This window comes from Mus musculus, chromosome 2, assembly GCF_000001635.26.
Source record: "Mus musculus strain C57BL/6J chromosome 2, GRCm38.p6 C57BL/6J".
NCBI classification, from domain to species: domain Eukaryota; kingdom Metazoa; phylum Chordata; class Mammalia; order Rodentia; family Muridae; genus Mus; species Mus musculus.
In genome coordinates, this window is record NC_000068.7 from 170557122 (window position 1) to 170569249 (window position 12128).

The window sequence follows — 12128 nt, forward strand, 5'->3', positions numbered from 1 at the left end:
TCCTTCTGGTATCTTCCCCTGAGGACTGTGTCCTGGCCACTGGAGCTGTGTGCTGAGTGGCAGGTACAGCAGGTGCCCTGGGAAAACCCCACTCACCCCTGTGAGGAACCCCAACGTGCTGAAGCAAGGACCCTCGTGGAGAAATGTCACTGACCACGGCAGGAAGGACCCGGGCAGGGCTGGCTCATTGATATTGCAGCACGCACTTTTCAGATGTGAAATACTGACAGTTATTGTCAACTAAAAGCCTCGTCACCAGCTCAAAGGTATCGACAAACGAGGAACCCCGAGCCTTTGCCTAGGGAACACAGTCTGCCCGCAGTGTTAGTGTGTTTTTAACACGGCCTCACTTAAAATGCCAATTAAAGTATAATTTATCTCAAATAAATGTCTCCATCGTTTTTAATTACAGTATGCTGTGTCAGTCACTGTGTTTGTGTGGGAAACAAGACCATTAAGGGATTATTTGTCTTCGAAGCTGTGAAGCAAGGCCTGCAGGAGCCACCTCCCGACTGCCTCTCATTGGAGAGGAAGCTGAAGAAAGGACATAGAGGGTTGCTTCAGGCTCTGGACGGCGAAGGCTCTTCTCAGAGGCAGCTTCGTGTACTCCTCTCATTTGGGGGAGCTGTGCATTGTTCTTGTTTTGGGGAGCCAGTGTCACCTCATGTTTTTTTACAAAGGGAAAAGAAAAGGCTTTTCTCTGTGCCTCTCTCTCTATTGGATGCTGTAATTACAGGACCTCTTCCTTAGGCCTGGCCAGCAAGGAACCTTGGGAGGAGTCGCTGCAGAGATCCCTATTCATTATGGTGAGTCTGTCTCTTGCTGTGTAACTTTGCTTTTAGTATCTGTTAATTAAACTCTGTGACAGTGTTCCCTTCAGATTCTCTTGTCCACGCAAAGCTCTTCCCTCAAAGAGGGTAAGAGATGGCTTATCCTGAAACAAATGTGGTCATGGTTCAGGAACGAACAGGTTTGTTCTTCCCAAATACCATGTTCCAGCATGAAAGTGTTTCCACGAAGGCTTAATAGTAACAGGACAAAGAAGAGTCATAAATCAAGGGGCTTTTCAGATACATTGGTGGAGACATTAAGTGGCCATTACTGCAGAGTGGAGAGGCGTCGGCTACCGCAGCCTCAGATGCTGTCGGATGCATTCTTAGCCCCTTGATTGGCAGAGAATAAGGTTTGTTTTGCTAGCTTCTCATGTTCCTCTGAAACACTAGTCAGAGTTATTTTTTTTTTCCTGTCCAAAAAAAAAAAAAAAAGGCCCAAACTTTCTCTCAGTCAGTCAGTGTGTGTGTGTTCTTGTTTTATTTACTTTGTTGTGTCTTATTCATAAGCCCCAAAAGAGCTCTCAGGAGCTGACTCCGATGCAATCACACCAGGGTCTCCTCATTTCAAGCTCACTGCCAACCCTGAAGAAGCAGGACAGGATGGTGAAGCTGACTCAAGCTGTCATCAGAACAGGTTTTCTAGGAAATGGCAAGCAAGCGAGGGGTTTCCCATTTTTAATGACAGTGGACGGTCATATCTGTGCCCAGCATTCTTAGCTCATGAATTGCATATTTGAAAACACCAAAAAAGGCAAATCCAGTCCTTGTGAGTCGTTTTCCTTATTGATCTAATTTACCTTGAAGGGTGATATATTCTCAACTATTTCAGAGATTAATAGCCCCTTAAAGATCTCTGAAAGGCATTCAGCTTCTTTGATCTGCATGTCAGAGTCCCATTTATTGGCTTGTCAGTGACTTTGGGAAGAGGCGTTTGATGAGGGTTAAAGGGACATTTGACTGCACTGTCCTGGGACTGGGATGGGTACGACGATTCGAAGCTTTGCCTTGTTAGGGATAAAATCGAGAATGTGATTTGATTTTGATTTTCTGTAATGTGATCCTCAGTGGCAAATAGAGGTGACTGCCATTTCTTCTTCTTTTTTTTTTATTACGTATTTTCCTCAATTACATTTCCAATGCTATCCCAAAAGTCCCCCATACCCTCCCCCCCACATCCCTACCCACCCATTCCCATTTTTTTTGGCCCTGGCGTTCCCCTGTACTGGGGCATATAAAGTTTGCAAGTCCAATGGGCCTCTCTTTCCAGTGATGGCCGACTAGGCCATCTTTTGATACATATGCAGCTAGAGTCAAGAGCTCCGGGGTACTGGTTAGTTCATAATGTTGTTCCACCTATAGGGTTGCAGATCCCTTTAGCTCCTTGGCTACTTTCTCTAGCTCCTCCATTGGGGGCCCTGTGATCCATCCAATAGCTGACTGTGAGCATCCACTTATGTGTTTGCTAGGCCCCGGCCTAGTCTCACAAGAGACAGCTATATCACGGTCCTTGCAACAAATGCTTGCTAGTGTATGCAATGGTGTCATCATTTGGAAGCTGATTATGGGGTGGATCCCTAGAAATGGCAGTCTCTAGATGGTGACTGCCATTTCTATCGACTGAATGAGAGAAGTGGATTTGCCATTTTTCCCGCCCAGGGAAGATGGCCTCTAGGACATACTGGGACACTCTCCTTTTGGCCTCTGTTCATCTCCTTGACTTCACTTCATTTTGTTGATTTCATCCAAACAAATAGCCAGGCACTGAATGACTGTTACTCACACGTGACTGATTTAGATAGAGGTGCACAGAGTGTTTCCTTTGCTTGTTTTAAACGACTGGAACCAAACTGGATCTGGGTTCAGATGAACTACACCAGCCCCCAAGTGGCAAGATTTTATAAAAGAACACTTTCTTTACTCACTTTTCATTTATTTGCTTCTGTTTTTTGTTTCTTCTCCTTCCCTACTTATTATTTTCTGAAAAGGACAGGGAGGTTTTGGATTATTTTTAAATTGTGTTTATTTATTTATGTTGTTGTTTGTTTGTTTTTGAGTTTTTTTTTCCAGATAGGGTTTCTCTGTGTAGCCCTGACTGTCCTGGAACTCACTTTGTAGACCAGGCTGGCCTCAAACTCAGAAATCTGCCTGCCTCTGCCTCCCAAGTGCTGGGATTAAAGGCGTGCGCCACCACCGCCCGTTATTTACTTATGCGTATGTGTGTGTGCACATGTCTGTGCGCACCTGCCATGGTATATGTGTGGAGGTCAGAAGGTAATTTGCAAGAATCAGTTCTTTCCTCCCACCATGTGGGTTCCAGGGTTTGAACTCAGGTCGTCAGGCTTGGCGGCAAGCACCTTTACCCACTGAGCCATCTCACTGGTCCTATTTTTCTATTTTTAGAATTCTACTCCAATTCTAAACAACATGGCCATATCCCAGTGTGATTGATGGCACCATGGGAAAGTGGTTCCCCATTGCTCGGAAGGAAAGAAAGCAGTATTTAGGAATTTCTAAGTATTATAATGTTCTGGATAAAAAAAACAAATTATCTCCCTCCTCTACCCTGAGCCATTGTTGCCAGATAATTAAAGGGAATGTAATTAGATGTAGGATTTTAGGCACCGCCATGGTTCTTTTGCTAGGTATATTGTCGTCCAGAAAAAAGGATGGCATCACTCGTTCCCATTTTATAGACAGGGAAGCTAAGTTTTCCTGTTAACACGCAAACTTTCCCAAGAGTGAAATGAGAGAAGTATAAAGACGTATCCACGTCATCTCCTTCCTGCTGAGAACCTTTATCTACAAGTCCAGCAGGTGCCAGGGTCAGGGGCTTCTAGGCAGGTTCGGTAGCTTTGCTCCTGTGTGCAGCGCAGCGACAGATGCAGCGTACAGGGGTCTCTGAGACTTAGGTCCTTCAGTTGAGTACCAAGCAGGAAGCCTGCCTTTTCCTAAATTACAGGCTTCACACAGGTGGTGGATTTGGTCCTCACTGTTAATTCTGATCCGCTCAGTATTCGGCAAATAACTCAGTGTCTGTTGTCTGAATGAATGAAGAAGACACAAGCTCAGAGAAAGGAAGTGACCCCAATTTAATTTGGGGTTAGAGGAGATTTCATATTTACTATGTTATTATTATTATTATTGTTGTTGTTGTCGTCGTTGTTGTTATAGTACCAGCTCAGGTCTGCCCTAGACCTCAGGCATTTCAAAGGACTAGATTCAGAGAGTCAAGAGATAAGATTCCTGCAATTTAAAGGAGTTCTCTCTCTCTTTAAAAAAAAAATCATTAAAAATCTGATTCTTTTTCTAGATGGTTATAAACTTTAGAAAATTTGCCTGCAGGGAGAAGATGGAGGAAGCTGTGGCCTTCTGCTTCGGTGCCTTTTACTTGGATTTAATTTCATCAGCGCAGAGCTTTGCTGCAGAGGACCAGGAGAAGCAATTACCGCGGAGGTGTGCTTAGCTTTGGTTTTCTTTTCTCATTTTCCTTCCTTCCTTCCTTCCTTCCTTCCTTCCTTCCTTCCTTCCTTCCTTCCTTCCTTCCTTCCTTCCTTTCCTCCCCTTCCTCCCCTTTCCCTCCCTCCCTTTCTTCCTCTTTTCTTCTTTCTCCCTCCCTCCCTCCCTTCTTTTTTTCCTTTCTCTTTGTCTTTAATTGGTTCCAAGTTTTCAGCTCATTTGCGTTTCCAAAGAGGCACTGCATTACAAAAAGATTTATTTTTATCTTAATCCACATGTGTGCATGTGTGCCTGTGCATGTGTGTCTGTGCACATACACACTATGTGCATGTGCGTGTGGGTACCAAAGGAGAATCCCCTGGAGCTGAAGTTACCAATGGCCTGAACCACTGAGCCAACTCTACAACCTCAAGGGGCCAAATTTTTGCTTGTCCCTCTTGGACATAATGAATGTATTCCCCTCTTGGACATAATGAATGTATTCCTTTTTTTTTTTCCTGTCTGCTTTCCCTTGAGCAGTTCTTATGATTAAATATGCAATCGGGCCTCAAATCCCAAGAAATCCAGCCATCAGGACAAGGCCGCACTGCTGGTGACAGATTTAAATGTCAACTCTGCGGAATAGAAGAGGGAGTGGTACTTTGAGCTGAGCCTGGAGAACCATGCACTAACCACCACACAGCAAATCTGAGATCAGAGCTCAGTGTACCGACAGCAGGTCCACCCAGGCTCATGATGGGTCGATCCTGGCTGGTTTCTGGAATGATCTATGTGCTGCTAGTATACAACTACCATGCAAATGCTGTTATTTTGGCTTGGTGTTCAGTAGACCATAGCATCTCTCCCACTCGGCCCACTGTGTTGTACATCTGACATTCTCGGGTCTCTGACAAGTCACTGCGGTGGATTCTGGTGGTGTTCTTATGAAACATTTGTTTATTAGTCTATAGAAAGCCACAAGGTTCATTTGTTACCGATATCCGGGTACTTAATCATATGGACATCGGTCAGCAGGAAAATACTCTTTTCTCCACCCATTGGCAACCATTCTCCAATTTCCAGATCTCTAAATATTAGAGCCTACTAAAGAAGAAAACGACACCCGTGCCTGACATATTTGACCTCAAAGGCGGTTTGGGATGCTGCTAATTAACATTTTTTTTTTTTTTAACCAGAACAACTATAAATATAGTCTCCTACTTTAGAGCTATTTATAGTGTCAGGAAGAGGTTAGTAGACTGGTCTTCCATAGTGGAAGCCAGACATCATTAGTTTAATTAAATTCCATTAGCACAACAAAAACAGAGCTAGTGTCTTCCACATTAAAAAGGGGCCTCTGTGCAGGAGAGTTATGTTGCAGACACATCTGTTGGGACTGGGCTCCACACTCTGCATTTTGATTGCATGTGGTTTTTTTGTAGTGGTCCCTGTCTGTAGCAAAGAGAAGTCTCCTTGCCAAGGGGTGAGGGCTACACATATCTGTGAATAGAAGGACAAATATCTAGAAAGTAGTTAGGAATCGTGAGCCGAACAAAGACAACAGTAGGCATGCTCAGGTAGGTAGGGGAAAGCCCAGGAGGCAGCCAAGGGATGCTGAGTGGAAGGAACAGTCCTTTCCAGGGAAGAGCACGCCAACTGGTTATCTAGTATCAAACGGTCAGTCCTGAAAACACACATACAAGTTAACATTGTATGGACTGAGAAGATTACACGTAGACATCTATATGTGTGTATGTGTATATATGCGTGTAATAACAATTAATGATAAAACAGGCCATGACTTTGCAAAAGAGTAAGGAGGGACATATGGGAGGCTCTGGAGGGAGGGCAGGAAGGCAGAAATAATGTTATTTGTAATCTCAAAAAATAAAAGAAATAACATTTTAAAGAAAGGACCCAGATAAGAACAAATATCATAACTGCTGCATCCCCTCTCCACCAACTTACGAAAATCCTTTGTGTATGTGTGTATATGGTGTGTATGTGTGTATATGGTATGTATATGTGTATATGGTATGTAGGTGTGTGTATGGTGTGTATGTGTGTATATGGTATGTATATGTGTATATGGTATGTAGGTGTGTGTATGGTGTGTATGTGTGTGTTATGTGTATGTGTGTATATGGAGCGTATGTATGTGTATGGTGAATATGTATGTGTGTGTATGGTGTGTATGTATGGTGTATATGTGTTTGTATGGTGTGTATGTGTGTATATGATATGCATGTGTATATATGGTGTGTATGTGTATATATGGAGTGTATGTGTGTGTATGGTGTGTATGTGTGTATGGTGTATATGTGTGTGTATGGTGTATATGTGTATATGGTGTGTATGTGTGTGTATGGTGTGTATGTATGTGTATGGTGTATATGTGTGTATTGTCATGTGTAAGCATGGGTGTGGAAGCACATGTGGAAGTCAGAGGACAGTGCTGAGAGCTGGTCCTCAACTTATGTCTTCTTGGAGGCAGGGTCTCCTCTTCACCTCTATGTATGTCAGGCTAGCTCTGGCCAGTCAACTTCAAAGGATTATCTTGTTTCCACCTCCCATCTCCCCAGAGTGTGCTGGGATTGCAGACATGTTATAACAACTTGCTAGCCCACCGTACAGGATGGGACCGAAGCCCAGACAATGATGAGTCGGTGGTGCAGAAGATCAGAAGGGAAGACTGGAAGACCTTCCAGGAAGCTAATGAATCATCAGACCGGTAGACCAGGTACCAAAGACAGAAGAAGAGACCACCCAGAAGCTGAGCCTGATCATCGCATCAGCGCCTCCTGGCTGTGTTCTGTGACCTCTGCACAACTGGACTCCTATTGCTCAGGCAGTGTTAGACTCCAAACCAGATGGCTTCTCAGACCACAGCTGCAGCCCCCCTTCCCTGTCACAGCGATGGACAGCGCCCTGCTGACAGCAGCATGTCTGAAGGGCCAGCAAACAGGCTTTCCGGCAGCTGGATTTGTCAGTAGGGCAAATGAGTTTCCCATCTTGGACACTGCAAAATGCTACTAGTGTCCGCACTTCTTGTTTCCCACCTCCATCTCTGCCACCTCACAGGGGCTCAGAGAGCCTGGCTGTAGGCCTGTGCTGTGGAACACCCTCTTTCTAGGGACCGAGAAGAAGGGCCCAGGCTCCTCTTCAGAGACTCGGGCCATGCTATTTGTCTCTGGTGCTCAAGCCAAACTCTCCTCAGAGCCCACATGACACTGTCTGTCTGTCCTGCCTGCCTGCCTGTCTGGAGCAAAAGTAGCTCCTCAGATGAACTCATCACCATGACAACTCATCTGCGTGTGTCCTTGAGTCCCCATCTGAGACCTTCGGTACGGTCCACTCAAGCTACTTAGCCAGCTCTGACCCCAGCTGGGCAGTTGTGTCTTTCCTCTTTGGGAAGGATGGTGAGTGTCTGGGAAATATTTTATCTGTCTATCATCAAGACCATTTCAAAAATCCTGACCAAGTGAATAAAATTAGTCTTCACCTCTGACCTTGGAGATTTGGAATTATTTCATATTTGACTTTGATACCTTCATCTCCACAGCTGAAATTTTAGTCTTCATTGAACTAACCACCTTCATCTACACACACACACACACACACACACACACACACACAGAGAGAGAGAGAGAGAGAGAGAGAGAGAGAGAGAGATCTATTTTGCCTCCATTTTTTCCATTTTCTAAAATTAAAATCTAAATGCCAGAACGCAGCCTGTGTTGTTACAAGTAGCAGGTTGTGTGGTAGTTGCTTTTTATGAAGGTACCAAGATAGCTTGAATTCTCTTTCTCGCTGAATATATCTAGCGGGGAGAATTTGGGTTACTAGGAGGCTCTGAAGTTCTGCCTAAACTATGTCACTGGAGCTGATGGTGGGGTTGTCTCTCCATAGAGAGACACAAGGTGCTGCTGGTGCAGAGACGTGCTCAGTGTCAGACAACAGGCTTGAGGTTCGCGGCAGCGTGGATGGAGTTTCTCCAGGTCGAAGTGACGGAAATTTATCACAAATAAGCTTGGACATTTGCTCTGAAGCAGCTCCAGGAGGAGCGCGGCTGGACCTCAGGGGTGACTGGGCTCGGAGACTCACGTGCCACAGACACTAGTCTTTGCTCTCCTCTTCTGGGGCACTCTGGCCCATTCCCTTGAGGTTTTCTTAGTCTTCCCCCTTCTGGAACGCCTGGTTTAAACGCAGAGGCTCTGCGAGCTCCCAAAGCTTAGGCAGCTTTGTTTCTGGGATATTTTTATGCAGACAACATCAGAAGCCCATCCCAGGCCAGTGGACCGCAGGGTGGGCTGCTGGGACATCATTGTCCCATGTTCAGACATACAGATCACTCAAAGTTGAAATGACTAGAAGGTAAGCAGCAGCTTGCAGAAGCCAGGGTTGATGTGTGACACTAGGCAGACTGAACAGCACTGTGTATATGTATATGTATATGTATATGTATATGTATATGTATATGTATATGTAAGTTCACCAGCAAGATCTAGTTTTGATTGTCGTAAGATTCTGAGCTCCTTTCTGCAAGGGTCACTCCCGGCAGGTGATAGCGTTTGTGTTCTTTATATAGAGAAAAGGAATCCCAGTGGGCTGCAGATACACGGAGTGCGGAATGTTCATACTGAAGTCCGTGCTAAACACTGGTCTTCACTCTGTATTCTGTATTCCAAGCACTACACAGCCAACCTTGAATCTTCTCCCAGCTCTGGAGATGTTCTGTGTATGGGATTTTATTTTAATTAATTAATTAATTTTTTGAGAACATGGTTGTAGCTGCGATCAGCTAGACTATCAGCAGATAGCACTCTGTAGATACACAAGCTCAGGACAGGGATTCTTAGAGCATAGTTCAGTCCCCAGCCCATCTACTAAGAAAAAAGCCAGGTGTAGCAGCACAAGCCACATGCTTGTAACCCCAGTGCCAGGAGGGCAGAGACGGGGCATCCCTGGGAATCAGTGGCCAGCTAGACTGGATGTGTCGCCAAGCTTCAGCTTCATTGAGACACAAGTTGGAGAGTGACTGAGGCACTCACCCTCAGCCTCTGGCATGCACACACGCACACCTGTGCACACACAGGAACATCATACAAACGTATACTACATGTCGCATCCACTCTTTACCAGCAAGAACGACACGACCACCAGTTCTTCTAACAGCAGTTTATTAAGCAAGCTTCAGTCTTCATCTCTCTCTCCCCTGAACCCCGGGACCTCTCACTCTTATATACTTTCAGCCCCATCCACTCACGGCAGGCCACGTCACCTCACCAGGTATGTGGCTTCAGCCAGTCAGGGTGGCAGGGGCGCATCTCCACCAAACATGGACTTGTTTACACCACCAGCTCTGCATCTGGCAGGTGCCATCTTTCAGGTGTGGCTCGGGCAGCCCAAAGGGGGGGGGGGAGGCCACGGCCTCCCACAACTACATACCACACACACAGTAGGCTTAATATCAGTCATGTGCTATTTGCACTTAATTGCATTCTAGAACATATTACCCAAAATATAGAGAATGAATGTAAGGACCAGAATAGGAGGAGTTCTGTGAAATGCTGTCTTCTGGATATGACATAGCTATCACACTCATGAGCACACAACAGGTGCTGTTACTGCCACAAGACCTGCCCAAGATCAAGCCAGACAGAATTACAGCATCAGTGAGGTAGAGGACCTTGAGGCCCCACTCCTTACTGGGGATCTATTGACAGTAGGCACTTACTGGGGGAGAGAGAGTAATTCTTTTGAGGATGTGGCCAATGGTGTTTTTCTTGTGCTCCAGTGTACGGTCCCACATCCATGCATATGTGAGCGGCACCAACTGTTCTTAGTGAGTTATAAAGAACACAGAGTTAGGAAACATGTTGACAGGGATTCGAGGGAGCTCGGATGGGCAAATGGGAGTGTACTGGCTGGTTTCGTGTCAACTTGACACAAGCTGGAGTTATCACAGAGAAAGGAGCTTCAGGTGAGGAAATGCCTCCATGAGATCCAGCTGTAAGGCATTTTCTCAGTTAGTGATCAAGGGTGGGAGGCCCCTTGTGGGTGGTACCATCTCTGGGCTGGTAGTCTTGGGTTCTATAAGGAAGTAAGCTGAGCAAGCCAGGGGAAGCAAGCCAGTAAGAAACATCCCTCCATGGCCTCTGCATCAGCTCCTGTTTCCTTACCTGCTTGAGTTCCTATCCTGACTTCCTTTGGTGATGAACAGCAATGTGGGAAGTGTAAGCTAAATAAACCCTTTCCTCCCCAATTTGCTTCTTGGTCATGATGTTTGTGCACGAATAGAAACCCTGACTAAGACAAATGGGGGATAGCTATAACTGTAATTCATTGTATAAACATATGAAATTCTTGAGAATAGAGGAAAATTTCAAGCGAAGGTGTGATTGAAGATTGAGACAGTCATATTTGAATTTTAAGTTTGTTACTGTGATAGTAAATACAAAACCACAATAAACACATCTGTAGATATTTTATAGGCTAATTCTCGTCCTGGCTAATTTTACATTAACTTGACACAGGTCAGAGTCATCTGAGATGAGAAAATCCAGTAGAGAAACACCTCCAGAAGACTGGGCTGCAGGCAAGTCTGTAGAGCAGTGTTTAAATTAGTGACTGATGGGGTGGGCCCATCCCATTGTGGGTGGTAGCATCCCTGGGCTTGTGGTCTTGGGTTCTATAAGAAAGCAAGCTGAATAACCCATGATAAGCAAGCCAGTTAGCAGCATTCCTCCATGGTCTCTGCATCAGCTCCTACCTTCAGTTTCCTGCACTGTTTGAATTCCTGTGCTGACTTTCCTCGGTGAAGTGAAAGTCAAATAAACCATTTCCTCCCCAAGTTGAGTTTGACATGGTGTTTCATCATTACAATGATGGCCCTAATTGGACAGAAACTGGGACCAGGATAGTGGAGTTTAGCTAGTGATGGACCTGATCATATTGTTTTGTGTTTTGGAGAGGATTGTGCAAGGGCTTTGGAATTTTGGATTAGAAAAACCATTGAGAACTCAGTGATCTGCTCTGTAGGAGCTGAGAGGACAAGATTGTAGAGAGCAGTGTGGAAGATGGAGGCCTGGCTTGTGAGGTTTCAGAGGGAAGCAAAGACTCTGGTAGGCCATTTGTGTCAAGAATCTGTGGTGTGTAGCCAGCTGGAGCTGAAGATTGGCCGTGATTAACAAGAGACCAGAGTCACCAAAGTCAACTGTGTTTTGCTAAGACAGTGGATGCTGGTCAACTGGTGCTGAAGAACCAGCAGTGATTAAGAAGAGGCCAGCATCAATGAGGTGAAATCGTCTAGGACGTCTTTCCTCAGGGTCAGCACATGCAAGCTGTGTTCGGAGGTGGCCAGGGCTGTGTCATGTGCTGGCAACCAAACTTGGTCATGTGTAAGAGTCACTCAGGTGGCACTGGTTTTGAAGGCATGAAGGGGTCATGGAGAGCTGTAGGCATAGATTTTTGGTAGTCTATTTTAATAAACATTATGCCTCTCCTTTTGTCCACCACCAACCAGAGGCAGTGGAAGAGAAAGATCATTAGGATATGGGGGATGTGGACCTGTTCAGCAGTAGTTCTTCGGGGGCAAGCTTAATCTTCTTTGTCAGCAGTTCAGTCCTGTAGCAAACATCAAATATGACTCAACTGCTGCAGGCCAGTCTTCTCAGCAGGCAGACACCACACATGAACCAGCAGCTGTAGCTCAATCCTGAAGAAACCTCAAGGCTCTTCAACTGGCCTGAGGCAAGGCCAAGGAAGCAGCAGGCTGCCACAGGAACCTCATGAGTAGTTCTTGGGCAAATTGATTTCAAAGGCAACGTTACCACAAGTTGAGCTCAACAAAACTATGTA

At 45.4% G+C, this 12128-nt stretch overlaps 1 long non-coding RNA gene across 1 annotated transcript; it reads left to right on the forward strand.

The window, feature by feature from the left end:
* Window positions 1-514: 514 nt before the first annotated feature.
* Gm40001 lies at window positions 515-7776 on the forward strand. Its single transcript, XR_867044.2, has 3 exons — window positions 515-806; window positions 4176-4286; window positions 6851-7776. It is a non-coding gene; the product is annotated as a predicted gene, 40001 (long non-coding RNA).
* Window positions 7777-12128: the final 4352 nt, after the last annotated feature.